The 25018-nt window shown below is 40.0% G+C and overlaps 1 protein-coding gene and 1 non-coding gene across 2 annotated transcripts in view; both read left to right on the forward strand.

The window, feature by feature from the left end:
* The window catches only part of SMYD3 (SET and MYND domain containing 3), a 770036-nt gene that overhangs the window by 23967 nt on the left and 721051 nt on the right, over window positions 1–25018 (forward strand). The gene's annotated exons all lie outside the window — the stretch shown is intronic.
* LOC114117370 (small nucleolar RNA SNORA18) lies at window positions 10774–10900 on the forward strand. The gene has a single exon (XR_003591073.1). It is a non-coding gene; the product is annotated as a small nucleolar RNA SNORA18 (small nucleolar RNA).

Raw genomic sequence — 25018 nt, forward strand, 5'->3', positions numbered from 1 at the left:
CTTTAGTCATTAATTTATCAGTCACAGAATGAGTAACTTGATTTAAATGTAACTTGGAGCCCACCCCTTAATGAGCAGGATTTAGTGAGCAGTGCATTTTTGGATGGTCAGTTTATTGACAGGTCAAATGATTCATGTACTGGGCATCGGAAATGGAAAAGCATAGTAAGTGGCAGCTATATTAGAAACTGAGCTTAGATTTCTATAGCAAACTGACACCTTCTGAAACTCTTTTTCTTGTATTTTGAAGCATCTCCTATTTTTTTCCTTTTTCTTTACGTAGATCAACAGATCACTCGATTACCCAGTCTGTTAAAGTGTTACTCTCTTTTCCATGTACTCATAGCATATATCTTTTATTCTGTGTACTACATTGTATTTTAGTTAATTATGTGAACTTGTATTTATTATATAATTTTCTGTCTCCCCTGGAATCTCTGATTGCAGGATCTATGTCTTTTAGTATTGCCAATATATACCAATTCTGATGGTTCTTCCTCATATACATTAAATTTCTCAGTATAGTTTTCAACCTTATTTTCTTTATTTTTCTTTAGTACAGGTAAATAATTTTATTTTCCTAGCTTGGAGACTGTGATCCTCTGCCTTCCTTCTAGGTCCCGCGGCCATCCTTTTTGAAGAGTGTTAACGTTCCTTCTCCTTTCAATGTTGTCATTTGGAGAACAGCACTGTTTTGTCTTTAAGGCTTTTGATCATGGATGAGAATGAGTGTGATGTGTGGACTCCTTTTGGGGGGAGCCGTTATTCTTTTTAGGGAAGCCGTTACTCTTTTTTGAGATTTGTTTTTAATATTTATTAACCTGTTTGTCTACATGTTGGGGTAAAAAAATTTGCCCTGTACTTGGAGCAAGAAGACTTAGGTTTGAGTCCTTCTTCTGTTACTTGTCAGACTTGTGACCTTTCACTTGCCTCATCTAATAAGATGATAGTTCCTATCTATATCCATGGGATTATAGTGAAGATCAATTTATTATAGTATATATATAATATATATATAGTATAGTATGCATTTGGTATATATTATATACCAAAGGATTATATAAATGTGGTATATTATCAAAATCATCACTCGCATCCTTGAAATAGCTTTTAAAAAAATGAAAGTTCAGTTAGTTAATCTATAGATGAAATTCGGTTTTTCTGTTTTTGGCTGAAGCATTCAGAAGTTGGTATAGTTACTTGTAGGTGAATGTCACCTATAATGTCTTTTGGATAATGAATCTGTTATTACTCATTCTAGAGGAATTTCTACCTGTTAATACTTATGTCATACCTGTTAAGGAGCTTTGTTATCAGATACATTCTGGTTCAGGTTCTGGTTTTGCTGTTTACTAGAATTTTCCCTGATGCTCACCAGGAAAGAATCTGCCTGTAATGCGGGAGATGTGGGTTTGATCCCTGGGTTGGGAAGATCTCTGGGTAAAGAAAATGGCAACCCATTCCAATATTCCTGTTTGGAAAATCCCAGGGACAGAGGAGCCTGGCCGTCCATAAACTCGCAAAGAGTTGGAGACAACATATTGACTAAACAACAATAACAAAAATGCCATTTATTAATTGTATGGACCTGAAAAATTACTTGCTGAACCCAGTTTCTTCATTGATAAATGGGGTTAATAGTAATAATAATAACAATAACAACAGTACCTACCTTATGAGGTTGCTGAAAGAAATAAATGAGAAAACCTATGATAAAGTATCCAGCATCCAGTACAATGCCTAAGATATTATTTGTGATTGATAAGTAAATAATAAGTGATGGATGGTACCACCCTTATGACAGAAAGTGAAGAGGAACTAAAGAGCTTCTTGATGAAGGTGAAAACTCAACATTCAAAAAATGAAGATCATGGCATCCGATCCCATCACTTCATGGCAAATAGATGGGGAAACAGTGCAAACAATGACAGATTTTATTTTCTTGGCCTCCAAAACCACTGCTGATGGTGACTGCAGCCATGAAACTAAAAGATGCTTGCTCCTTGGAAGAAAAGCTATGACAAACCTAGACAACAAAGGTCCATCTAGTCAAGGCTATGGTTTTTCCAGTGGTCATGTATGGATGCGAGAGTTGGACTGTGAAGAAAGCTGAGTGCCGAAGAATTGATGCTTTTGAACTGTGGCGTTGGAGAAGACTCTTGAGAGTCCCTTGGACTGCAAGGAGATCCAACCAGTCCATCCTAAAGGAAATCAACCCTGAGTATTAATTGGAAGTACTGATGTTGAAGCTGAAGCTCCAATACTTTAGCCACCTGATGCAAACAGCCGACTCATTACAAAAGACCCTGAAGCTGTGAGGGATAGAAGGCAGGAGGAGAAGGGGATGACAGAGGATGAGATGGTTGGATGACATCTTCAACTCAATGGACATGGGTTTGAGCAAGCTCTGGGAGATGGTGAAAGACAGGGGGGCCTGGTGTGCTGCAGTCCATGGGGTCGCAAAGAATCGGACATACTGAGACTGAACAACAACAAAATGGTGATGGTAAGTATAGAGGACGATGATATTTAACATTTCCAGAGTACTTGCCATGTCAGGAACAATGCCAAGGGTTTCAGCATGCATTATCTTATATAATCCTACAAAATCTCCTGAGGTCTCTGTGAAAGTGTTAGTCACTCAGTCGTGTCTGACTTTTTGCGACCCCATGGACTGCAGCCCGCCAGGCTCCTCTGCCCATGGAATTCTCCAGGCAAGAATACTGGAGTGGGCTGCCATTCCCTTCTCCCCGGGATCTTCCTGACTCAGGGAATCCAGCTCGCCATCTCCCGCGTTGTAGGCAGATCGTTTACTGTCTGAGCCACCAGGGAAGCCCAGGAGCCCCATGAGGTAGATATTCTTATTATTCCCATTTTATAGATAAGGGAACTAAATTTTAGATAAGTTTTAACTTGCCCTAGTCATCCAGCTAATGCTATTATTCCTGAAGTCAGAGCCCATGAACTTTATTATTAATTAAGCTTTTCTTTCCTGTTTGAAATTTGTCAGATGTCAACAGTAATTATACATTCTGTGATGTAATAAAATCAATGATAATCTCTCTTAGAGATTAGGGAAAATTGTACAGACAAGAATGAACATATAAAACCCTTTCTTGTAATGTGTAGCTAGCCCAGTAGTTCAGAGTTTTAGGTTGAAAGTTATGTATTTTTTGTCCTTCATTATCTTAAAAACTTTTTTGTGAATAGCATCTGTTAAAATAGTGAAAAAATAATGGTCCATTTATTAATATATGAAATATTATTTGTAATTAACCACAAACTACTTGGACTGCATTGAGACTTTGTTTTTATCACAAAGACCCCAAATAGCAGAATGGATGAAAGGGAGAGAGAGAGAAAGAGAGAAGGGAAGAGAGAGAAACAGATTATTACAATTTCTGTGAATGCTCATTGCTGGTATTTATAAATATATATATTTTTTCCCTGTTGTGCTGTCCTATTTGCTCCACGCTCTTGTAAGAAAGCTGATGTGAGAGTCAAGGCTGTATGAGAGAACATAATTACATAATTACACAACCTTCTTTCCCGTAAATGGTCCCTTAAGCCTTTAGGTCAGCAATAGCGATAACTTAGTGGCTGTTCTTCTAAAGAACAAAGAAGTTCTATAGTTTTGATTTTAGAGAAAGCAATCTTTGTGTTTGCATACAACAATGCTTTGGTAAATGCTGTGTATCTAAGGGAAGAATAGGGTACCTTTGGGGGCTCAGTGAGTATTTTGATGTTAGTCTTAAAACATATTTTCATGCTGTGAATGATAACTTGTGATAAACTGATGCTCTGGGTGTCTTAATGGTTGTTCTTTTCATCGCCAGTTTAGTATGACTCATTATGTAATGCTCTTTAATGTTTTGCTTGAATTAATGTGAATGTTTTATGAGAATACCAGATTTCAAGGACTTATCAACAGCTTAATTCTTAGTTTGATGTTAAAGTGCATCAATTGAGGTATACATGTCATCAAGGGAGAACTCCTCCTTTCATTGCCTTAACTTAAAAAGGAACATTAGAAAAGAAGTCACGTGGGTGTAGTAGAAAATCACTTTTGTTGCTGTGAGCAGTAAATCCTCTCTAAATGTACAACTGGGTTTTGTTTAGGTTCAAGAGAGGGCCAGTGAGATCAATCTGGTTGTGTAAGAACATATGGTCTAAGTCAGAAGAAACCTGAAATTTGGGGTAACTAGTTTTATCTCTTCGGGAAATCTGCTTACAACCATAGACTCTTGGGAATCTTAGAGGTTCCCTGGCCCCTCTTTGCTTGTGGTGAAATCTTTTCTTCTCTCTGTTCTTAGATGGCAGTTTTCCAGGGGGCCATTTCTCCTAGGGAGGAATATATGACTTTGATTTTCTTGTACTTGAAATTGGAGTAATACTTGTTTCTCACTGTCTCCTAGGTTATTGTGTTTATAAAAGACGTGTAGCTTGTTACCTTAATTTTACCAGCTGAATTTCTGTGTCTGTTAGTTCAAGGGCTGGCCACATTGTTAGAAAAAGGTGCTGTACTGAGATTGAGTAGGTGTTTATCCTAGGACATGTGAGAAGATGGCTATGTGTGCCTCTGATTGAGGGTTGTGGAGAGCCTATCTTGGTTGTTCCTGCTTATACTTGGCCATGATCTAGGCCTGGAAAGGGAATGAGATGGCTTCCAGCAGCCATTGTAGCTGTTACCAAAAAAAAAAAAAAAAAATGTTGATGGAACTTGTATCACATGGGTGCTTTTGTGTTTGATGGAACTAGATACATGACTAATTAATTTGTAAAGTGATTAAAAAGTGCCTAGTATGTGCCTGTAACTTTGAGGATTGGGTCGGTAAGGAGGACTGCCATGACTTAACACATAATGGCCTCAAGTGAGACCGTCAGTATAGAGGTTGTTTGTCCTGGCCTGACCCAGAGTGTCACGTCACCTTTCATGGCAAACTGAAAAGAGTCAGTTGCACAAATTATCTCTGACTCTTTGTGACCCCATGGACTGTAGCCCACCTGGCTCCTCTGTCCATGGAATTCTCCAGGCAAGAATACTGGAGTGGATTGCCATTTCCTTCTCCAAGGGATCTTCCGACTCAGGGATCAAACCCGGGTCTCCTGCATTGCAGGCAGACTCTTTACCCTCTGAGCCACCAGGGAAGCCTGGATTCTCATGGCAAACTGAGAATCACTTTAATGAGAGATGTTATGGAAGTGTTTTAAGCTTCTCAGAGAGGAGTTGACATACTGATCTGAAGGTCTTTGGAGCAGACTTATTTATTAATATAAAAAATGTTTATTTATGTGTGCATGGCTGTGCTGGGTCTTTGTTGCTGTGTGCAGGCTTTCTCTAGTTAGTGAGCGGGGCCACTCTCTCGAGGTGCTCAGGCTTCTCACTGCAGTGGCTTGTCTTGTTGCGAAGCACAGGCTGTAGGTGCTTGGACTTCGCTGGTTGTGGCATGTGGGCTCGGCAGCTGCGGTTCCTGGGCTCGAGGGCGCGTGGGCTCAGCAGTTGTGGATCACCGGCTTAGTTGCCCTGTGGCACGTGGGATCCTCTTGGACCAGGGATCCAACCTGTGTCTTCCTCATTGGCAAGCAGACTCTTAACCACTAGACCATCAGGGAAGTCATGGAGCTGATTTATTACATTCATAATCTTTGTGTAGCAAGGCTTCCCTGTTGGTTCTTTTTAAAATTGAAATTTAAAGAGATCCTTTGAAAAAAAAAACAACCAAAGCAACGAAAAACCTTACTTGGATTGCATTGAAATTTGCTTTTAATTTATCAGAAAGACCCAAAATAGCAGAATGGAAGGGCTTAGGAGAGGATTGATTGCTATATTTTCTGTGAATGCTCATTGGTAGTAAAATTTATTTTTGCTATGCAGTGCCATCTTATAAGAGAGCTGATGCGAGAGCCAAAGCTGTATGAGAGAGCATAAACTTATACCTCCTGCTTTCTCTTAGACTAGGAACTAATAGTTATGTCCAAATGGGTAGTTTATAAGTCTTACCTTGCTAAGATTTGGGAAACACATTTTAATACAGTGAAAAATGTGTTGCTTATTGTTGAAGCTGGTTGATGAATACATGAAGGTGCATCATACTTTACTTCTTTGTATGTTTAAATATTTTATTGCACAGAATGTTCAGTTAAAAACACTATAAATATGTGACAGAAAATCTCACATGGAGTCTTAGGAACTAGACTTCTAAATCTTATTAAAAACAAATGAGGAGACTTGAACTTCCGGCAATGCTTCAGTTCAGTTCAGTTCAGTCGCTTAGTCGTGTCCGACTCTCTGCGACCCCATGAATCGCAGCACGCCAGGCTCCCTGTCCATCACCAACTCCCAGAGTACACTCAGACTCACATCCATCGAGTCAGTGATGCCATCCAGCCATCTCATCCTCTGTCGTCCCCTTCTCCTCCTGCCCCCATTCCCTCCCAGCATCAGAGTCTCTTCCAGTGAGTCAGCTGTTCGCATGAGATGGCCAAAGTATTGGGGTTTCAGCTTCAGCATCAGTCCTTCCAATGAACACCCAGGACTGATCTCCTTTAGGATGGACTGGTTGGATCTCCTTGCAGTCCAAGGGACTCTCAAGAGTCTTCTCCAACACCACAGTTCAAAAGCATCAATTCTTCGGTGCTCAGCCTTCTTCACAGTCCAACTCTCACATCCATACGTGACCACAGGAAAAACCATAGCCTTGACTAGGCAGACCTTTGTTGGCAAAGTAATATCTCTGCTTTTCAATATGCTGTCTAGGTTGGTCATAACTTTCCTTCCAAGGAGTAAGTGTCTTTTAATTTCATGGCTGCAATCACCATCTGCAGTGATTTTGGAGGCCCGCAAAATAAAGTCTGACACTGTTTCCACTATTTCCCCATCTATTTGCCATGAAGTGATGGGACCAGATGCCATGATCTTAGTTTTCTGAATGTTGAGCTTTAAGCCAGCTTTTTCACTCTCCTCTTCGGCAATGCTTACATATGTATATTCTCAAGAAGGCTGAGTCTAACAAGGGTTGTGGCAGAGGGAATGGTTTCTGATCCACCTGGCACTAACCAATTTCTTCACTATTTAGCAAGATATTTATTTAAAGCCTTCTACTTGTCAGTCATTGTTCTAAGTACTGAGCAACAGCAGGGGACAAAACTGACAAAAATCCCTGGGTTGTTCTTGACACATGCCAAGCACATTACACGTATTTTCCCACCTTATCCACAGTGCCCAGTGCAATGCTAGATGGTGAGGTATACCTTCAGTGAAAGTGTGTTAAATGAATAACTGTATAGAGTAAGTGTGGTTTTTATTCCCATTTGACAGTTGAGGTCACTAACGCTTAAAGAGGTTACTTGACTCAAGTCACACAGCTGTTAATGACGGAGCTAGGTCTTAAACTCAGGTCCTTGTGCCCTCAGGTCCGTGCTGTGAATCATGACCTTGTACTGCCTCCAAGATAGAGGATAGGTGTCTACAACTGAGCACTTGCATGTCCACAGACGCTTTCTCACCCACTATCACTTTTGTACAGACGAGCCTTAGTATCTAGGTGAGTGTGTTGTTGTTTAGTTGCTAAGTCGTCCCCGACTTTTTTGTAACCCCCATTCAGAAAACTAAGATCACGGCATCTGGTCCCATCACTTCATGGCAAATAGATGGGGAAATAGTGGAAACAGTGTCAGACTTTATTTTGGGGGGCTCCAAAATCACTGCAGATGGTGACTGCAGCCATGAAATTAAAAGACACTTACTCCTTGGAAGGAAAGTTATGACCAATCTAGATAGCCTGCCAGGCTCCTCTGACCATGGGATTTCCCAGGGAAGGATACTGGAGTGGGTTGCTGTTTTTTTTCTCCAACCTATGGATCAAACCTGAGTCTCCTGCATTGGCAGACAGCTTTTTTTTTTTTTTTTTTTTTTTACCACTGAGCCACCAGAAAAGCCCTTAGGGTGAATATCCTCAGATGCAATTACATTAAATCTCCAATCACTTAAAACATCAGCTATTAGATATTCTTATTGTGGTTTAAGTTGGTTTATTTTTCTTGTTTTAAATTGTCCTTATCTTTACTCTTAATCCCTCTTATAATGTTTGGTAAAATATTACTCTAGCACTATGCTCTCATAGTGGGTCTTCAACAGATGTTTTTTAGAATAAAAACCTGGGAGGGCCTAATAGCTAATTTTCTCAGTCATCTTTGTCCTCAGCTACATATTAATGTGTGTTTACTTGAGATTCACCGTTATGTTTTTCCCATCCAGTTAGTTGATATCTGATAGTTGGTTGTCTTACTACCAATACTGTAGATGTCGGTGGCACTTGTGATACAGTAGAGGTGTAGGCTTTTTAAAATTAAAGATCTACTTGGCGTGTGAGAAATACTTGTTATCTCTGGTAAGCAATCAATAACTCTACATTGGAAATGCAATACCTGGGTCAGAGGAGATATCATGGGCTTTGGAGTCAGATAGAGCTCACTTATTCATTTTTTTTTTTTCAGTTATTATGTGACCTTCGACAAGTTGCATAAATTCCGTGAAGTTTAACTTTCTCTTTAATAATATATAGGGTTCTATAATATCTGCTGCAATAATAATTATGTGAGTGCTTACTATATGAAAAACCAAGAATTATGGCATAGCAAGTTTAGATAACCCTGCCCTTAGGTCACACAGTCACTAATAGCGGATATAAACCCAGAATAGAAATCCAGATCTGCCTAATTGCCAAACTTGTACCTAGTTGCTGGTAGGAAAGCCATAAATATAGTCCCTGCTACTTATTTTTTCAAGTAGTTTCTCTACATTTCAAAAAGAACATTAGAATATATTTATATTGAAAGGTGATTTTAAAAGGCAGTGCCTTTTTTTTTTTTTTTTTTTAGTACTCTTTTTAAAAAAAGGTACCTGTTGGAGAAAGTTCTATAGGTAATTTGGTTCATAAGACCAGATTTTAATTTCAAAATCTAATAAATTCCTTGATTATATTTATTCAAATATTACATAAAGAGGAAAAATAGAGTGCATGAACACAGAAAACCCTGGGTAGCCCTCAAGAGAGACAAGATAATTTTTAGAAATGGCTTGATTTTGAGAAAGAGAAATGAGGTTTAAGTATATTAAGAATTAACCATATTTTAACGTTGGTCTAATTTCAAACGAGTAAGTCTATTTCAGTTCGTGTCAGAGGTGTCTTTAAGTGCAAGGCCTTTAAGCGTGTTGTTTTTAGTAGACAAGCATGACTAGTTGGAACAATATCTTTTTGTAATCCCGCCTTTAAAAAGTTGCTGAGCAGGAGAAATCCAGAGACAAGCTGTCTTTGAAGCTTTTTGTGGCATATTTGAGAATTGAGTAGTCAAGAGCTTTGTGTCTTAATGATGTGTCTGCTCTTATGTGTAATGTTCAGTCAAATGCCAAGTCGTAAAAGCTTGTCTACCTCCCCACTCCCCCTAATTAAAAAAAAAAAAAGTTGTTTTTCTTCTGTATATCTGCATGGGAATAGGAGAAATAGGCTTTTGTCCTAAGAATAGAAAAAAAGACATTGCACAAATCAAGTGTATTTTAGTTGGGTCTAGAACTTCATTGTAAATTGAAACTCTTCACATAAACTGAAAACAGCGCCTTGGTTCAGTACTTAGAGTTAGGATATAAATGCCTTTTTGCTTAGGTCACTGGATCCTAAGTTAAATATCATCCTCTTCTAGTGTATAGTTGGGTAGCAGAGTGAAGTGATCTAGAATTTATTACCAAAAGTGTGGTCTGTGGACCAGCAGCATTGGTGCCTTTTGGAAATGTAAAATGTCAGACCCAGTCCTTAGCCAGCTTAATCAAAGTATTTGGGTGATTTGTGTGTGTCTCAGAGTCTGAAAAGCACCAGTTGAACATGAGCTATGGACGTGAATCTGACACTTTCTAATGTGACTTTGGGCAACTTATTTAACCTCCTAAGTTTCAGTTTCCTAGTTTGTAGAACAGAGATAATAATGGTATATGTGCAGTGCTTAGAGGAATGGAGTTCACAGGAAGTGCTTCGTTAGAATTAGCAGGGTATTTTTAAGGTGTGGGGTACACTATGTGCAGCACGTGAGTAATTACAGGGTAAAATGCCAATGTTTGTTACCATGAACCCCATTATTAATTTATTGGTGAAGATATTAAAAATAGCTTTAGGATCATATACTATGATTATCTTTCTGTATCAGTGTTACTTGTCATGGAATAGCAAAGTGAGAAGTAGATAACTTATAACTTTTGAGCATGAATAAAATCAATTTAAATACAAATTCACAGTAAGAACTTTAATCATCCCATAAATCACCAGAAGGTTGTAGTTGAGGATTTGACCATCTTTGCCAAAAGTACCAAAGGCAACACCTTAAGGTTATCATAGGGCTGTTTTCTTTCTACCTGAATTGCCTCGTAAAACTGTACCTTCTTAGAAAGAGGGTGGAAGAAAGGAAGGGGGAGAATGACCTGCAGACTCTCTTCCTCCCCCCACCTCTTCCTGTCTACCTTCTTTCCTCCATTAACCTCCAAGAGTTGTTGACTTCTGCTTTAGATGTTGGAATCTTCTATACATATTAGAGAAGAAAAAAACCTAGTGCCTACATTTTATAATTCTATATGTGGAATTAAGTTTTGCTGTTAATAATTATTTAATATTAGTTTTTAAAAAGACTAGTCAAGCCAAATTTCTGTAAGAACTGTGTTAAATGTATGTCTGTCTTGTCTGTGGGGGAAAACTACAGACTGCAAAGTTTAAATGCTGAAAGTGCCCCTTTGAGGTTTGTCCTGATGGGGCTTTATCTGTAAACCTGCATTGTTGGAAATGCTTCATAGAGTAACTGTGTGGTTTCCTTTACTCATAGAACTGTTAGGTCAGTGGGAAAGAATTACAAGACAGAGCTGCCAAATAAACTATGAAAAACGTAATAGGCAAACTTCTAAAATCTTAGATATTGGCATATCTCAACAATCCGTACTGTTCTAAGGTGTGATAGCTTAGGAGTGAATATGATTTGAATTTAATATATTTTTAAAGACTGTCAAATTCAGAGCTAGCAGATCTATCTCCTGACCCTAACCATGGTCCTAAAGTAAATTGCTTCAGGAAATTGGATCCCAAAGATTACAATCTTTTTCCTTAGGTGGGAAATTTTGAAGTGTGTCTGTATTCCACTGGAGATCAAAGAGATGAAAGAATTTTGTGCTGATTGACGTGACAGCTGTGGATTGAGCAAAACTTCTTTTTGAAAGGGCTGTCTTACCTTGAAGATTATGACTTTGGAGGAACTAAGGTGAAGCAGTAGAAAGAATCAGAAAGTGTGCAATTCCTTAAAACTTTATTGGCTTAAATAAAATTTGGTCTGTGTTATGCATAATTAAAAAACCCTTTACACTTTGTGCAACAACAAAAAAAATGCTGAAAGTGCCCTAATATAGAATTAGAATATTTTGTATCTTATTTTACTTTATTTAGGTGTTAAAAGTGATTAAGCGTATATAGAATTAGGTTGGGCTTCCTTGGTGGTTCAAATGGTAAAGAATCTGCTTGCATTGCAGGACACCTGAGTTTGATCCCTGGGTTGAAAATATCCCCTGGAAGAGGGCATGGCAGCCCACTCCAGTATTCATGCCTGGAGAATCCCATGGACAGAGGAGCCTGGTGGGTTACAGTCCATAGGGTTGCAAAGAGTCAGACACAATTGAGCAACTGACACTTTCACTTTTATTTTTTTTCAGGATTAGGTTACAAATAAACCTTGGGAACTTTTGGTAGGCCTATGGTATGCTGAGTTTGCTGGCCCTACAGATTTTTTTGTTTTGTTTTGAATATCAAAACCTCAGCCTTATCAGTGATAGACCATTTGGAAAAAATGACTTTGGTGTATGGCAACAGTTGGCCTCCACAGGATTAGGCAACAGAGGCCAACTTAGTCTCTTGGCATTACTGAATGACCCCAGGCTTTCTCCTGAGGGGCAGGACCTGCTTCTCTGCAGTTTATGACATGGACGAGTTACCCCAGGAAAGAACTCTGAAGGGACTGAGCCACTTGTGTCTAGCTTCCCAAACTCACCAGTCATGTAGGTCACAAATGGGTCTTGGACTTTCAGTGCATAGTGTGTGTCTGCTACTTTAGTACAGAAAAATGTTTTTTGAACCTTACAAGACCTATTAGAGAGTGATGTCCTGAGCCAAAAGCAAGTGAAGCTGTGAAACAATGTTTTTAGAAAAATGGTTCTGAAATAAGCCTGGAGTAGTGATTTATAGAGCTAGTCATAAAAGATTTTTCTTCCCTGAGATGAACAGAATACCCATCAACAAAAGTAATAAGGAGCCAAGATACTTTCTTCAGTTAAAAAAAAATGTATAATAAAATAAATAGTACCGTAATAAATCAGATTTACTATGAATATATTCTAGACCCAGACTGCTAAAGTAGTCTCCAAGATATAAAGCAAGTTAGACTTGCTGTTTACTGTAGACTTGTAGTTTACTGATTTTCCTTATTACCAGAACCTAAGCAGTGTAAAAGGATTAACTAAAGCATTAAGATACATGCTAAATAAGGGAATGGAAAAGATTAATAAGAGGAGACCAGATTGACAAGAAACTCTGATTTGTCTCTTTAGTAATAATCAAGCTGTAAGAAAACATGGGAAATCTTTAAATAGAACTGTTTCATTTTCTCCATTCAATTAAACAACAAATATTGTCAACTGTTCCTTCAGTGTGTAACTTGAATTTGAACGTTTCTCTTTTTTTGCACAGCAGCCAACATTGTCTAAACAGACACACATGCGCACATACACACACAAACACAAGCTTGTTTATTTTTATGTAGCTGGATCTACCTACCTGTACACACATACACTGTGTGTGTGTGTGTGTGTTTGAAGAGAAAAAATGGTCTGACAAAACTACAGGTACTACACTTGGGTTTTGGAGAAGTAAACCCTGAAACAGTTCTTTTTGTTCTGGCCTAGACTTGGTTATTTATCTTAGAGCAGAAGCAGGGAACATTGAAACACATAGAAGTGGTTATGTCATCAACGAAGAGTGAGTCCATGGTATACAGGCCTCTGTATTAGCTTTATTGGGTGTACAGAAAACATGATTTTGATCTCTTAGATCAGAAATGTCGGATATGTGTCGGGCATGCTAGTATTCCTTTTTCCCTGAGCAGACTTGACTAACTTCCTATGGCACTGTGGAATTGGCTTCTAGTCCCTCTTAATACCTTTCTCTTCCTAGCAGGCCATTATCATCTGATTAGAGATGATAACATGAAGCCCTTTCAGACTTATTATATAAGTGAGGGCCCTGGGCAATGTCATCTCCTAAGGCTTCAGATACCATCTCACTGTGTTTAGGGCTCTGAAACCTTTATGGCTTTGATCCTAGTTACAATAGTTAAACTCTAGACTCTCTCCTCTGCAGTGGGCAGCAGCTGAAATCTCTGTTCATTTCTGTTAGCTTTATTTTAGCTGCTTGCGTCTTGCTCTGCTCAGTTGCTCAGTGATGTCCAACTCTTTGCCACCCCATGAACTGTAGCCCATGAGGCTCTTCTGTCCCAGGCAAGAATACCAGAGAGAGTTGCTATTTCCTTTTCCAGGAGATCTTCCTGACCCAGGGATTGAGCCTGTGTCTCTTGCATCTCCTGCTTTGGCAGGTGGGTTCTTTACCACTAGTACCACCTGAGAAGCCCGCATCTTGCCCTGCTGCTGCTGCTAAGTCGCTTCAGTCGTGTCCGACTCTGTGCGACCCCATGGACGGCAGCCCACCAGGCTCCCCCTCCCTTGGGATTTTCCAGGCAAGAACACTGAGTGGGTTGCCATTGCCTTCTCCGGCATCTTGCCCTATCCATGTGTAATTTTTAAATGTCAGCCAAAACTTATGGTAGAGTTCATACTTAGAAATTGGGGGACATGTGCTCTTCTCTTTGAATCTCTCTTTTTTCGTTTCTTCCCTTCATTTGCTAGCTATTTTAGATGCCCCAAACTCTGTTTTTTCAAGCCAGTAAGTCTGTGAATTTTAATCTTAATTTTAGCTGTCCCGCATAGCACAAACTGGGACCTGCCTTCAGAATAAAAGTCATTCAAACCAACCAACCAACCTGGAAATTCACCCAGGACTATTCCCTTCTTCCAGGTATAACCCCTGACTCCCTATCTCCCCACACTTTGGTCTTCTCCTGTGATTTTCTCTCTGCTTTTGGTAGCTCTCCAGTGCCTTTGGTAGTTGATTTTTTAATATTTTGCCCAGAGTTTTTAGTTGTCATGGGCAGGAGGATTGCCCCATATAGGAGCAATTGCCCATGACTTCTTGGTCCTTTCCTTTTTTCTGTATTTGTTTTGGTTGCCCTGGGCTTTCATTGCTGTGTGTGGACTTTCTTTAGTTGTGGGGAGTGGGGGCTCCTCTCTAACTGTGGTGTGCTGGCTTCCTGTTGTGGTGGCTTCTCTGGTTGTGGAGCCAGGCTCTAGGGCCAGGGCTTCAGTAGTTACCATGCGTGGACTGAGTTGCCATGTGGCATGTGGTATCCTCCTGGACCAGGGATTGAACCCACTTCCCCTGCATTGGCTGGTGGAATCCTATCCACTGTGCCACCAGAGAAGTCCCCTGTTCTATCCTTTTCTAAAAAATTGAAATGTAGCTAAAATACCATAATTTATCTATTTCCAATACTGCTTCAATTATACTGGACTGAAGCTCTATAACCATTACCTAGTAACTCTCCTCTCTCTTCCCCAGCCCCTGGTAACCTTGAATCTAATTTCTGTTTCTATGAATTTGCCTCTGCTAGATATTTCATATCGGAGAAGGCAATGGCACCCCACTCCAGTACTCTTGCCTAGAAAATCTCATAGACGGAGGAGCCTAGTAGGCTGCAGTCCATGGGGTCGCTAAGAGTCGGACACGACTGAGCGACTTCGCTTTCACTTTTCACTTTCATGCATTGGAGAAGCAAATGGCAACCCACTCCAGTGTTCTTGCCTGGAGAATCCCAGGGACGGGGGAGCCTGGTGGGCTGCCATCTATGGGGTCACACAGAGTCGAACACGACTGAAGTGACTTAGCAGTAGCAGCAGCAGCAGATATTTCATATAAGTGGAATCATACAATATGTGGCCTTTTATGACTGGATTCTTTCACTTAGTATAATGTTTTCAGGGTTCATCCATGTGGTTGCATATCTCAACTTTATTCTTTTTTATGGCTGAATAATATTCTATTGTATGTATATATTTCATTTTGAGTATCCATTCGTCTGTTGATGGATACTCGCATTGTTCCAATCTGTTGGCTATAATATGTAAATAATGCTGCTGTGAACAGTCACAATATAAATTTTTGTGTGGACATTTTCATTTTTCTTGGGAATTTGTGTCGGACTGAATCATGCATGTTTTTTTACGTGTGTTTAATTTCTGAACTATGTATGTTTAATCATTTGAAGAACTGCCAGACTGTTTCCCAGTGTGGCAGTGCCATTGCACATTCTTACCAACATATGTGGAGGGTTCTCATTTCTCCACATCCTTGCCAACATCTGTTCTCTGTGTTTTGGTTGTAGCCATCACAGTGGGTTAGAAGTGTATTTCCTTGTGGTTTTAATTTGCACTTCCCTGATGGCTAATGTCTCCCTTATTCTTAAAATCCCTAGGTCTCTTGACTTGCATGTAATACCACACTTTCTTGTTTTCCCTGTTATCTCATTATCTACTTCTTAGTCTCATTTGTTGATTCTGCCTCTTCTGCCTGCCCTTGAAAAATGGAGTTCCTCAGGTACAACCTGGGTCTTCTTGTCTTTCTGAACATTTTTCTTAGGGAACTTGGTTCAGTCTCACGCATTTCAATATCTTCTGTGGTAGAGGCAGTCCTTCTAGGCCTTCATTTTCCTTGACTTTTAGATATGATATCATGAGACTCCCTTAAGATGACCACCAAGTGACTGGCCAAATTAAAATCTGCGGTTCTAAAACTGTGAGCAGTTTGCTTTTGGTTTTCTAAGTGTTAGTTTGAACTTTAGATGAGTGTGTATGTTGGTGTGGGGGATAGAGAGGGAAGCTTTTGGACACACTTGTTGGCAGCTGGAAATCCTGAGGATTTTTTTGGAGCACCTGGGAATGTGCTCACCCGCTAAGACCTCCTCACTGTGTAGAAGAGCTGTTTCTCATCTGACCAGAAGAGGCTCAAGGAGTCAGTGTCATAGGTGACTGACAGGTTGCTGAGATGGTGGCCTGCTTTCCTCCTTTTTGTATAGGCTTTACAGCTTAGTGAGATTGTGGGGCATTCCTTCTAACCAGGAATCTCACTTTCTTCTCCTTTGGGGTTAAGGACAGCTGGGAGTCAATAAGCAGTAAATTTTTATATTCAGTCTGCAAGTGTTCTTTGTCATTTTGTGATACTAAAGGTGAACCTGAGATAATCTATCACCAAGTTTGTGTGTGTGTGTGTGTGTGTGTGTGTGTGTGTGTGCGCGCGTGATCAGTCATATCCGACTCTTTCAACCGCATGGATTGTAGCCCGCCAGGTCCTCTGTCCATGGGATTTTCCAGGCATGAACACAGGTGGGTTGCCATGCCATCCTCCAGGGGATCTTCCCAACCCAGGGATTGAACCTGAACCCACGACTCTTGCGTCTCCTGCATTGGAGGTGGGTTCTTGGCTACTGAGCCACTGGGGAAGCCTGAGCCAGATCTATTACCAAGTTTACACCCAAGTTTATAAGCCTGAGGCAGATTTGTTGTTCATATGCTAAGTTGTGTTCCACTCTTTGCAACCCCATGGACTGCAGTTCTCCAGGCTTCCCTGTCCTTTGCTATCCTAGAGTTTGCTCAAACTCATGTCTGTTGAGTCGGTGATGCTATCCAACCATCTCATCCAATGTCGCCCTCTTCTCCTCCTGCCCCAAATCTTTCCCAGTATAAGGGTCTTTTCCAGTGAGTCAGCTCTTTGCATCAGGTGGTCAAAGTATCGGGAGCTTCAGCTTCAGCATCAGTCCTTCCAATGAATATTCAGGTTGATTTCCTTTAGGATTGACTGACTGTCTCTTAAAACATGGCCTGTAAATTGATGATTCTCAAATGTATGTCTTCAGTTCCCACCTCTAGCCTCAGCTCCAGGAGACTACCTGTAGGGCAGGGAAATGTCAGGATGACTGCTTATAATATGCATTTGGTTCAAAGTAGAAGAGAAGGCCATTTGTTTTCTACTCTAAGCTATAGATAAGGTGAGTAAAAAGTGCCCAAAAAACATAAAGGAAAGCAAATTCCAAAGGGGGAAATAATGTAATAAATTCTGATCTAAATATGAATCAAATTAAAACTTGGTATGCTTTGGAGCAACTGGCAGTAGCCAGGAAGGGTATTGTATTGTGGCATTAGGAGCATTCTTTTTCTAGTAGCAAAAGGGTCATGACCTTATAAGCATAGAGAATGAAATGGGTAGGGAAAGAGCAAATGAGCCAACATGGCATGGCCAAGTTCCCTTGCCCCACGTTTTGTAAATGATTACGTAATAGCTGAGATCACTTATAGCGCTGTCCATGCACGTCATGAGGTACTCGCTTGGCCACGGGCAGCTTTCTGTTCTGTAAGCATATGTAAGCTCCACCTGGAAAGCCCTTGTGGGTGCCTGCTGTTAGGTTATGTTATGGCTGCTGCTAAAAGCTGTTGTGCCAGCCAGCAGAGACTAAACATGTCTGCAATTCCTATGGCTCCTCGCATTTTCTTCCAGCTTCTTCTTAGCTCATGTCTTGTCTTGTCTACCATGGATTCGGTGAACAGTGTGCACAGTGAGACACAGTGAGACAAGTGTAATCTTAACGTACACTTTGACCCTTTGTTGAGCAATGTCCTTTATTGGTTTTTACCTTTAGAATTATCCTTTAGACCAGTGGTCTTCAGAGTTGAGTCCCTGGACCAGAAGCATCCCTGGGAACTTGTTAGTACTGTGGAGATTCAGGTGACATCTCAGATCTGAAGAATCAGAAACTCACCAGGTGAAGTCCAAGTCTTGTGTTTTAACAAGTTCTCCAGGTGATTCTGGTTCACATTGCAGTTTAAGAACCACTGCTACAGACAATGCATAAAAGACGCATAAAATTATGGCTATATAATGGAATGTGAATTTTATTTTATTAAAAAAAATATTTATTTATTTGGCTGCACCAGGTCTTAGTTTCCTTTATGCAGAATCTAATTCTCTGACCAAGGATAGGACCCAGGGCCCCTGCGTTGGAAGCATGGAGTCCAGCCACTTAGCCAAGGAAGTCCCTGGAATGTGAATTTTAAATCTTAACAATGTAGGACAAAAATAAAGCAGAGCTGAGGGAAGTTGGGAGGAGATGGAGAAGAATGGGTACAGGTTCTGATAGTCTTGTTTTGTGAAGGAGTCATCAAAGTATTTTGTATTTGATAGAACAAAAAAGAAATTGGTAGAATATCTAAAAAGTAACAAACCGAAAATAGTGATATACATCGAGAGGAATAGAGAGGGTGTTTATGGCAAGTGTAAGTTAACTAAAGCATCAGTCCTATCAGATGTATCTCACAGATACCTGTAGGTGATAAGTTAAGCTGCTGCTGCAAGTCGCTTCAGTCGTGTCTGACTCTGTGCGACCCCATAGACCATAGCCCACTAGGCTCCCCTGTCCCTGGGATTCTCCAGGCAATAAACACTGGAGTGGTTGCCATTTCCTTCCCCGATGCATGAAAGTGAAAAGTGAAAGCGAAGTCGCTCAGTCCTGTCTGACTCTTAGCGACCCCATGGACTGCAGCCAACCAGGCTCTTCCGTCCATGGGATATTCCAGGCAAGAGTACTGTAGTGGGGTGCCATTGCCTTCTCCGAGGTGATAAATGAAGAAATATTGGAAAAAATGAATTATTTAGAAAACTGAGAGTAACTGCAGGAAAACCCCTAAAATGAAATGGTTAAATATGATTGCCTTTAGGAACAGGAGAACGGAGCCCTTGGTCCTCCTTCAGTTTTTTTTAACCATATGCTATATATTACTTTGATTAAAAATTTAAAGACAGAAGAAAACGTGCTTCAATTGTGGAGAAGTATCCACTCATTAAATTGCAGAAAGGGCTGCCTGTCACTGTTCTGAGTTCTTTTTCATATGGTTGAAAGCCTCTGATTCTTGTAATTACACATGGCGCTTCCGTTTGAGTGTTAGATGAGTGGGTTTGTAGAACTGTGTTGTGTGTGTTTTTCTGAGGCTCCCGTGGCTTGTGCTGGGTAATTAATCTTTAGTTTATATTCTTCCCATTTTTTTTTATTACTTAAAGAGCATCGGAATCATTGGAAAACTAAGATCAGGCATTTTAGTTCAGTGCTTACATATTTTTATAGAATCATCCATAGCATAAGACTTCATAAGTAACAACTTAAGTTTTTATTTCCCAAGATAGGTCTGAATGTTCTCCACTGTATTTGAATTGGGCTTCCTGCTAACTAGCTTTTAAAGGCTAATGAGATTAGGAGCCAAATTTGGTGCCTGTGCAGTTCTTAACCTAGTTGACTTTATGAGCTGTCTTCCTCCATTTTTATAGAACTTCTTTTATATCCAAATGTAATAATCTATTTATAGATAAGAGATAAAGTGTTTTAATCTTACTCAGGGGACCCCTGATGAGCCCCAGATGAAATCCAAGTGAAACAATAAGCTGAGTACCAGTGCATAATTTCTATGCTAGCTGAAGCTTTAATCCTCTCATAAAATATTTATCTATGCTTTATGTCACAGATATAAAGATCGTTTCCATCGGAAGTTATATTTTATTAGTTTGCTAATTATGGCTGAAATGAAAGACAAAGTGTGAATGCATTCTTAGTTTCAAATATGCTTTTAAATTGGTTAAACCACTCAAAAAGCTTTATTTTGGAATAATTTTAATATTATAGAAGAGTGAAGAAATAGTACAGTAGACTCACATGTCTGTTATCCAAGTTTAGCAGATTTTAACTCTTTGCTACATTCAGTTCAGTTCAGTCGCTCAGTTGTGTCCAACTCTTTGGGACCCCATGAATCGCAGCACGCCAGGCCTCCCTGTCCCTCACCAGCTCCCGGAGGTCACTCAAACTCACGTCCATCGAGTCAGTGATGCCATCCAGCCATCTCATCCTCTGTCATCCCCTTCTCCTCCTGCCCTCAATCCCTCCCAGCATCAGAGTCTTTTCCAATGAATCAGCTCTTCGCATGAGGTGGCCAAAGTACTGGAGTTTCAGCTTTAGCATCATTCCTTCCAAAGAACACCCAGGACTGATCTCCTTTAGGATGAACTGGTTGGATCTCCTTGCAGTCCAAGGGACTCTCAAGAGTCTTCTCCAACACCACAGTTCAAAAGCATCAATTCTTCAGCACTCAGCTTTCTTCACAGTCCAACTCTCGCATCCATACATGACCACAGGAAAAACCATAGCCGTGACTAGACGGACCTTTGTTGGCAAAGTAATGTCTCTGCTTTTCAATATGCTATCTAGGTTGGTCATAACTTTCCAAGGAGTAAGTGTCTTTTAATTTCATGGCTGCAATCACCATCTGCAGTGATTTTGGAGCCCCCAAAAGTAAAGTCTGACACTGTTTCCACTGTTTCCCCATCTATTTCCCATGAAGTGATGGGACCAGATTAGGTTTATCATATTTGTTTTTTCCTCTATCTCTACTCACACTCTCACACACACACTGGCACACACTATTTTTTGAGAGTATGCTGCACACGTAATGTCCCTTTTACTTAATACTTTATTGTGTCTTTCTTAAGAACAGCAATATTCTCTTCTATCACCACTGTACACTCAATCAAATCAAGAAAACTTAACATTCAAACAATACTTGTATCTTTAGTCCATATTGCCAGTTTTGTCGATTGTTCTAATAATGTCCTTTGTGTGTTTTTCCCCTTCCCATTCAAGATCCAGGCTAGAACTGCATGTGGTTGTTATTGCTTGGTAGTTTTCTTTAACCTGGAATATCCCTCAGCTTTTCTTAGTCTTACGACATTAATATTTTTATGACGTTAATATTTTGGAATAAGGCAGGGTGGTTGTTTTTTAGTGTGTTCCTAAAACGGTCTGTCTGGTGTTTCCTCATGGTGCGCCCTGAAGTGGCTTAGCAGCAGCAGCAGCAACCAGAGGGCGACATAAACGCTGCTGTGTCCTCAGGGTCTCGTGCTGGGAGGCACGCAGTGTCCCTGTGCTCCTCACTGATAACATTTTCATCACCCGGTCAAGGTACTGCCTGGGGTAAGTAGTTACGATTGTCCCCCTTGGACCTCGTAAGCCAGTTGGTGGGGAAGATACTTTGAGACCATGGAAACGTCTAATCCTCATCTTTTTTTTTCTCCATATGTTTAGCACCTCTTTATGATTGGTTCCTGCTGGAACCAAAATTTACTGTGACGGTTGTAAAATAACGATTTTTAAACTCCTTTACTCCCTCCATACTTTTAAGTGTTTATTCTCTTCAAAGGAAGAGCTCCCGCTTCTCAATTACTTATTATCTGTTGATATCAGTATGATAGGTTCAAAAAATAAAAAAGCTGATTTTATTCAGTGAGTTACAATCCATTATTGTTCTTTTTGCTTAGACGTTGAAGTTATCACAGATTTGACTAAAAGAGCCCCTTAAATCTGGCTCCTGTATTTTTGATCTTCCTCCATATTTTTTGAACACATATTTTTTTCTCTGGTGCAACAGACTGTTTTAGGTTTGCCTAGTATATTCTGCCTCCTTGGATCAGCCATTTTTATGAATTCCTTTAGCTTCATTTTTTAACAAAAAATTATTTTATTTTTAAACATGTTATTGAGGTATAGTTTGGTTTACAATGTTAATTTCTTCTGTACAGCAAAAAATATGTGATTCAGTTACACATATATGTATTCTTTTTCACATTCTTTCTTTTATGGTTTATCACAGGATATTGAATATAGTTCCCTATGCTATACTGTAGGACCTTGCTTTTTATCCATCCTATATATAACAGCTTGCATCTGTCCTTTAGCTTCTTTTGATATCCTAACAACCACGTCTAGACTATGAGGTAGTGAAATTTATAATATTTAGGGCTTTTTCCACCAAGGGAAATTGTGGGAAGAGGAAAAAGACCCAGATTAAAGAAGTAGTTGGTAAGACTTCACCTGCTTGGGAGGTGTGCTTGATAATGGAGGTGGTGACAGTGGAGAGCAGATGGCCAGCAGCAGAGGCCGCTCCAGTGGGTGGCCAAAGAGATCGGCCAAATGTGACAGTACTCCTGGTTCTTCATGGCTTGTTTTATACTTGCCATCCCGGATTCCACAAGTTCCCCTTTGCTCTAGTGATGGACTGTGGAGGTACTCAATGGGCTAGTGGGTGCTGGGTTTAGGATGGAAAGGCTGCCATGTGTAGTGACTTAATGAAGAAAGGCAGATGACTGTGGTTGTGGACTATGGCAGTGGGGGGTAGCACAGTCTCTCAACAAGCCATTTGGCAGGGGTAAGGGATGGAGAGAGGGATTAAGTACAAAGAAGCACCCCAAGAGAATTTGGGGAATGATAGAGCTTTTCTTTCTATGCATTAAAAAAAATTATAGAATTGTATATCAAAAGAGTGATTTTAACAATGTATAAATTTTTAACAAGGCATGTTGGGTGTTTCTTGTCAAGGTAAAGAGAAGCCATCTTACATTGTATGAAAACTCTAGTTTGTCAAACATTGTGCGTCTCTTGGCCTAAATAAAGGAATGATATACATTGATTCCCAGTGTTTTAGTGACAGATGTCCTTCCAATATCTCTTCCAAACTCTAGAACTTCTTCCATTAATTTATATTTTAGTATCAGCACTGAATCCCTGTGCCAGAGCAAGAGTTATTAGCAGGGTATTTGACACAATTCCGAAAGTAGATGCTATCATATTTTGGTCATCTTCAGAGGGATGGCAGTGTCAAGTTCCTACAGGTGCATTACTTACCAGGTTTGTGAATTAGTCCACTTTTCCTGAAGCAAGTCACATTGTTGGAGAGAAGATCCAAATTATTTGGTAGAACACTGACTCCTGCTATCTCTGTTGGGTTTGATGAGACATATTTTGACAGGAATCCATCAACTGGTATTTGGTCATTTCCGTTCCTCCAGCTGTATTAATATATAGTTGAATATTGTGAAAGTTTAAAATGTGCAATGTAATGATACATGTGTATTTTGCAAAATGTTTACCACAGTAAGGTTAGTCAACATATCATTCACCTCATGTAATTACCCTTTTTTGGTTGTTATTGAGGGCAGTTTCCCATCTTCTCCTTATTACCATCTTGAAGGATAGTAGCATCTGGAAAGCATAAATAAGAGGTTTAGCTGAGAGCTTTTCATTTTATTTAATTTATTCCTGCATTTCGTGCTTCTCACTTTTGGGGAATTTGGTTCCTAAAGCAGGAAGATACATCAAATGACAGTCTCAAATCCCTCAAATCAAGCTAATGAAAGAGTCTATAACAAATCTATCATCATTCTTTCTTTGCTTTAACATACTGGACCAAGTAAGACCTTACTTACAATAAATAAACATTCCCAATCTCTGCGGGGAAAAAAGGCCCCACACGACAATATGTTAGTGCTAAGTCCAGGTTAACCATAACCAGTGGGCTGGAAAAACTGAAAATCTGGTGGACTGCTTCTTCAACTACCACCTAAAGCCACACAAACTTTAGTTTAACCAGAAACCATCCGGGAGAGGAGGAGCTGTTTCCCCCATGTGGAATAGCCCATTTTCTAGCCTTGTGGGGATTTATACTATTGAATATCATTTTTCTCTTGTGTTGTTAATCTTTCTCTCTTTACTGACTCCTCCTTTCAAGCACTTAAACGTGTTACCTTGCCTTCCATCCCAAATAAAGTGGCACCCCTCTACCTTAGCCTCTTGTCTCTCAAGGCTACTTCCTGTATTATCTTCTCTTTTTCACAAGCACAGTTCTCAAAAGCTGTGTTTACGATGGAAGACTCCACTTCAGTTTCATGCGTAGGTCCTCCCTGCCCCTAGTATCTAAAGTTAAGATTTTAGATCTTTTCAGCACCTGTTCCCAGGCCATCTTTTCAGGACACATTCTTCCTTATCCTCTGGTGATCTCGGGTATCGTTGCAATTAATTATAGACTAGCAGTTCCCCAAATTATAGTTTTAGTGTCAAGAGGCCTCTCTTTTGAGAGATCTGTATATTCAGCTGCCTGCTTGATATTTCGTCCTAGATATCTCAGAGGTGAACATGTTTAAAATACTGTGTTCTCAGTCTTCTTAAATCATCTTTCCTCCACTTTATCTCAATTATTGTTACCACCATTTTTGCCCTTGTGTTGCCTTGGGAGGGATCTTTGACATTCTCTCTCTTTCTCTCTACCACATCAGTCCTGATAACCAGTGAATCCTGCTGGTTTTAGCAATGAAATATTTCTTTTTTTAACTTTTTAATTTTTTGGAAATGTTTCTTAAATAGATGTTTATCTCAGTGTCTCTACTGGCTTCACCCTAGTTGAAACCATCATGCCATAACCTCTCATATAAACTACTGTAGTAGATTGCTAATTTGTTGCCTTGTATCTATTTTTATTCCCCTTCTAGCTGTTGTTCTTTTTTGTTTATTGGAGTGTAACTGCTTTACAATGTTGTGTTGGTTCCTGCTGTACAAAGAAGTGAATGAGCTGTATGTTTCCATGTCTCCGCTCCCTCTTGAGCCTTCTTCCCCCGTGTCCATCGCACTGTCTAGGTCATCACAGAGCGCGGAGCTGAGTTCCCTGTGCTGTACAGCAGCTTCCAACTAGCTAGCTGCTTTACACATTAGGTGGTGTGTACAAGTCACTGTTGACTGTTGATTTGACCCACCCTCTCCTTCCCCCACTGCATTCCTGCTCTACTGATAGGTAGCTGTTGTTCTTAATTTAGGGCTTAAAATCCCTCCATGCCTTTATTCTTCCCCACTCCCCCACCTCCATCTTGAGCCATTTCTTACCATTTTCCTTTTCTTTCTTCTCGTTCTAATCAAG

The sequence above is a fragment of the Ovis aries genome, chromosome 12, assembly GCF_016772045.2.
Source record: "Ovis aries strain OAR_USU_Benz2616 breed Rambouillet chromosome 12, ARS-UI_Ramb_v3.0, whole genome shotgun sequence".
Classification (NCBI taxonomy): domain Eukaryota; kingdom Metazoa; phylum Chordata; class Mammalia; order Artiodactyla; family Bovidae; genus Ovis; species Ovis aries.